Consider the following 6,000-nt stretch of genomic DNA (forward strand, 5'->3'; position numbering starts at 1 on the left):
TGCCAGACTGGAGACTCAGAGGTATAGTCCTTGCCTGGAGAAGCTCACAATTGAGATTGAGGGCAGAGATAGACATCTACCAGGAATGGTGATATGCTGAGACAGGGTGGATAGAAGATCAAAGGACACTAGAAGGAGGAAGAAAAATTTGTGACGAGGCAACAGAAACCAACCAGGCAGAGAAAAGAGAAAGGGAACAGAGGAAGTAAGTATGAAGGGGCATGAACACACATTGCTTTGGTGGCCTTTCTCCTATCTGGCACCAGCAAGGTCCAGGGTGGGGTTTCTACTGGGGTGGGTCAGACCCACAGGTCAATAACAGATGTCAAGTTCTTGGCTAGGGCAGAAGATGGCCAAAGTCTAAGCCTGAGTAGATGGTGATTCAGACTGGTTCAGTCTGAGTTGCCAAATTCAAAACCCTAAAAGGAAAACACGAGCAAAATTTACTGATTAAGAACCAAATCTCTGAAGCCAGACTGAGTTCAAATTCTGACCTTAATACTTAATAGCAAGTAACTTAACCTCTTGTATGCCTCAGGTTCCTATTCTTAGTGGAGTGGCTTTATGAAAATTTAATGAGGTAGTGTACATAAAACAGTAGGAACAGTCCCTGGAACCTAGCAAGTACTCAGTATTTTTGTCCTATGATTGCTTTTTGTGTGTAACCAAAATCCTATGGAGAAACCAGGGGAACAAGGAGTGTCAGAGGAGCAGAATGGAGATAAGAGGGTCGTACAGGCCTGGAGGAATTCCAGTCCTGGGTGCAAAAGCCCACAGAAGCTTAGTTATTTTGTCATTCTCAGCTGACATGCTTCATATGCAGCTTTCTGAAGTCACACTTTCTTTTAAATTCGTTAGCAGTCGCGGATACTCCATGCTTCTTCCTTTATTATGGATGGCAACTCAACTCTCCAGCCCTCACCTTCCAGAACTAACTCTAGGAGAACCTTACTGTTCAGACCCAAAGAGATTATCAAGGTCTTTCCTGCACAAGCTCTATCACCCACAAATAATACATGAGGCTACTTTCTGGTACTCAAAAGTGGCTGCAAATAGTTACTGTTTTAAACAACACCTGTTTTCCTTACAACTACATCTGAATTGTGTGAGACTCCAAGGAGACTCCTTTGTTGGTGGCTCAGATGGTAAAGTGTCTGCCTGCAATGCAGGAGACCTGGGTTTGATCCCTGGGTTGGGAAGATCCTCTGGAGAAGGAAATGGCAACCCACTCCAGTATTCTTGCCTGGAAAATTCCATGGATGGAGCCTGGTAGGCTACAGTCCATGAGGTCGCAAAGAGTCGGACACGACCGAGCGACTTCACTTCACTTCACTTCCAAGGAGAAATGGGTATTGCATAGGTATAAATCTGGTGATCATTTCTTAGCTATTATCTTAGTTTCTCAGCCTTCTCTTCTTTTGGAAATACTTTCTCCACTGGGCTCCCAAAGGCATCATCACCTCCCTGGAGGCTTTCTCTGACTCTTCTTTGTGACCTCTGAGTGCTGACTAATCGTGCTACCTTCTCTCTCTACTCTTACTCCCTAGGTGATCTCATCTAATCTCATGGCTTTAAAGTAACCATCTGTGGATGGATATTAACTAGACTCCTTGCAGTCACCATTTCCCAATATATATACAAATATTAAATCATTACATTGTATACCTAAAACTGTTAATATAATGTTAGGTATCAATTATACCTCAGTGAAGTAAACAGATAAGGTAACCACCTATGTTGATTACTCCTTGTGGTTCCTCCAAGATGGCCCCAGGGAGCCTTACCTCCTAGTACATAAGCCCCTGAGCATTGTCCCCTCCCACAATGAATACAGCAGGGTGGCTCAGAGGTTAAAGCATCTGCCTGCAATGTGGGAGACCTGGGTTCAGTCCCTGGGTCGGGAAGATCCCCTGGAGAAGTAAATGGCAACCCACTCCAGTATTCTTGCCTGGAGAATCCCATGGATGGAGAAGCCTGGTGGGCTACAGTCCGTCTCAAAGAGTCAGACACGACTCAGGACTTCACTTCACTTCACTTTGCTGAAGAAGTGACAGTGTATACCTTCCAAGGTTAGGTCACAAAGCATTTTTGTCTGACTTGGTCTCTTGGATTGCTCATTCTGGGGGAAATTAGCTGCCCTTAAGGTAATACTATTGGAGAAGGCAATGGCACCCCACTCCAGTACTCTTGCCTGGAGAATCCCAGGGACAGGGGAGCCTGGTAGGAGGCCGTCTATGGGGTCGCACAGAGTCGGACACGACTGAAGCGACTTAGCAGCAGCAGCAGCAAGGTAATACTGTCGGGAAGGGGTTGGGGGCGGAATCTACCTTTAAAAAAAAAATCAGTGATTTCATAAAATTTCCTACTATACACCAACAGTGAACATCTCCTGGAACAGCCAGCAAATTCAAAAATCACAATCCTATTCAGATAAAATCTTAGAATATTCTATACTCTTCAGTTGGCAAAGGAAGCTTTAGGTTACTTATTATTTAAATTCTCCTTACTCCACTCTCACTGCCAAGAAATGCAATTAGCACAGAATTCTTATCATGAAAGTCCAGGCATCATTCACTGGACCACATGCCCTAGTTCAGCACCAACAGGAAAGGTCCTTTTGGACTCAGCAATTAATGAATTGCGGAAATGAGAGGTCTTTCTTAAAGGGAAACTACTCATAAGAAAAAGCCCAGGTACAGCATCAGAAAACAAAGGCAAGCATATCATTATTTTAAAATCTAAACTTTTACTAATGTAAATTTTAACTTTTATATGCACTTATTGTGTGTGGGGGCTAGAGAAAGATCTGGAAAATATTGTACATACTAAATTGGTGCAGTGGTTATCTCTTGGAAATTAAGGAGTTTGAAGAATATTTCTTCTTTTGAACATTTTTAAATGCTTAACGAACAGTATGCATAACCCTGACAATTAGAGGGAAATGAATTTAAGTTATCCGGAACAAATGGGTTTGCAAGCAGGTGAGAGTAGAACGAGAATCATCTAGAAAACAACCATGGATTGCCAAAACAGAAGTCTTTAGGCTTTGTAAGAGTGCCACCTACTGGAAATTCAGGATATGAGATTTTAAAAATTAATCCTGCCTTTTAAGCCACTTATAAGATATGTCACACGCTAGCAAAGTAATGCTATCTATGGGGTCGCACAGAGTCAGACACCACTGAAACAACTTAGTAGCAGCAGCAAAGTAATGCTCAAAATTCTCCAAGCAAGGTTTCAACAGTATGTGAACCGAGAACTTCCAGATGTTCAATCTAGATTTAGAAAAGACAGAGGAACCAGAGATCAAATTGTCAACATCCACTGGATCATTGAAAAAGCAAGAGAGTTCCAGAAAAACATCTACTTCTACTTTATTGACTACACCAAAGCCTTTGACTGTGTGGATCACAACAAACTGGGGAAAATTCTTAAAGAGATGGAAATACCAGACCACCTTACTCGCCTCCTGAGAAATCTGTATGCAGGTCAAGAAGCAACAGTTAGAACCAGACATGGAACAATGAATGGACTGGTTTCAAATAGGAAAAGAATACATCAAGGCTGTATATTGTCACCCTGCTTATTTAACTTACATGCAGAGTACATCATGCAAAATGCCAGGCTGGATGAAGCACAAGCTGGAATCAAGATTGCCAGGAGAAATATCAATAACCTCAGATATGCAGATGATATCATCCTTATGGCAGAAAGCAAGAGGAACTGAAGAGCCTCTTGATGAGGGTGAAAGAAGAGAGTGAAAAAGTTGGCTTAAAACTCAACATTAAAAAGCCAAGATCATGGCATCAAGTCCCATCACTTCACAGCAAATAGATGGGAAAACAGTGACAGACTTTTTTTCTGGGGCTCCAAAATCACTGCCGATGGTGACTGCAGTCTTGAAATTAAAAGACGCTCGCTCCTTGGAAGAAAAGCTATGACCAACCTAGACAGCATATTAAAAAGTAGAGACATTACTTTGCTGACAAAGGTCCATCTAGTCAAAGCTATGGTTTTTCCAGCAGTCATGTATGGATGTGAGAGTTGGACCATAAAGAAAGCGGAGTGCCGAAGAATTGATGCTTTTGGACTGTGGTGTTGGAAAAGACTCTTGAGAGTCCCTTGGACTACAAGGAGATCCAACCAGTCCATCCTAAAGGAAATCAGTCCTGAATATTCATTGGAGGGACTGATGCTGAAGCTGAAACTCCAATACATTGGCCACCTGATGCGAAAAATTGACTCATTGGAAATGACCCTGATGCTGGGGAAGACTGAAGGCAGGATGAGAAGGGGACAGAGGATGAGATAGTTGGATGGCACCACTGACTCAATAAACATGAGTTTGAGCAAGCATCAGGAGTTGGTGGACAGGGAAGCCTGTTGTGCTGCAGTCCATGGGGTTGCAAAGAGTCGGACATGACTGAGCAACTGAACTGACTAACTGAGATATGTTGAATACTACAAAATGGGTTTGGAATTTGTTTGCTTAAGAAAGAGAAAGAGAAGAGAAGGAAAAAAGCAAGTCTGTTTAAAAGTATCAGCTTAATAAATTAAAGCTTTCTTATTTAAATAAGTGGTATTAGTTTCCAAAAAGTCCACCGGTAAGGAGGCAAATTCTATAAGGCATAATAAAGTAAAAAAGGAAAGCTAGTCATTATTTACAGGGTAGAGAACCAAACAGCCAGTCTGAACAGCCAGGCTTCCCTGTCCATCACCAACTCCTGGAGCTTGCTCAAACTCATGTTTATTGAGTCAGTGGTGCCATCCAACTATCTCATCCTCTGTCCCCTTCTCATCCTGCCTTCAGTCTTCCCCAGCATCAGGGTCATTTCCAATGAGTCAATTTTTCGCATCAGGTGGCCAATGTATTGGAGTTTCAGCTTCAGCATCAGTCCCTCCAATGAATATTCAGGACTGATTTCCTTTAGGATGGACTGGTTGGATCTCCTTGCAGTCCAAGGGACTCTCAAGAGTCTTAAAAATATATCCAAACATCAAATAAAAACCTATATTCATATACTTAAGTAAAAGACTTTTTAATGAGGTAGTAAATGTTTCTTAAATCTTGGTACTGGATCTAAGATTAAAGTACCATTGCTTAATATTAGTATCATAAATTCAACATCAAACTAAAAACCATTATTAAATATATTCTCTCCATCACTGCTGCTACTGCTGCTTCTTCTAAGTCGCTTCAGTCATGTCCGACTCTGTGCGACCCCATAGATGGCAGCCCACCAGGCTCCCCCGTCCCTGGGATTCTCCAGGGACACTGGAGTGGGTTGCCATTGCCTTCTCTGTCTCTCCATCACTACTTTTAATAAAAGCTATGGCTGCAACATTCAGCAACATATTTATAAAAGGACTTTTTATGATCAGAATTCACAGTTGAAAAATAATCACCTGGTGAATGCATAAATTATGGTACATACATACAATAGAATACAACTTACCCGTAGATAGGAACGGACACAAAAACACCATAGATGAATTTTAAGACTGTCATACTGAACAAAAGAAGCTAGACACAATACATACCATATGATTCCATTTATATGAAATTCTAGGGGGAAAAATAACTAATCTACAGTGACATAGAATGGATCCATGGCGGTGATTTACTGGTTAAGTCTCTGTGTTTCCACTGCAGGGGGCACGGTTTCAATCCCTGGTCAGTCAGGGAAGTAAGATCCTTCATACTGTGTGGCAAAAAGAAAAAAAACAGATCAGTGGTTGCCAGGGCTGAAATGGGTGGTGGAGTGAAGATTAACTGGTTAACTAGGAAGGGTCACAAGAGAACATTTAAGACTAATGGAAATGTTCTGTAGCTTGATTATGAAGATGGTATATCTATTTGTCAAAAAATCTTCAAACAATACACATAAAATGGGTGCATTTTATTGTATGTAAATCATATTTCAAAGTTGATTTTTAAACAACAGTAGTAATTAAATAGTCTGTCTTCATGACAATGCTGCGTTGAAAGCACCATGTAGG

The sequence above is a fragment of the Bos grunniens genome, chromosome 19 (genome assembly GCF_055505025.1).
Source record: "Bos grunniens cultivar Pamir isolate PY7600 chromosome 19, Bosgru_T2T1.0, whole genome shotgun sequence".
NCBI lineage: Eukaryota > Metazoa > Chordata > Mammalia > Artiodactyla > Bovidae > Bos > Bos grunniens.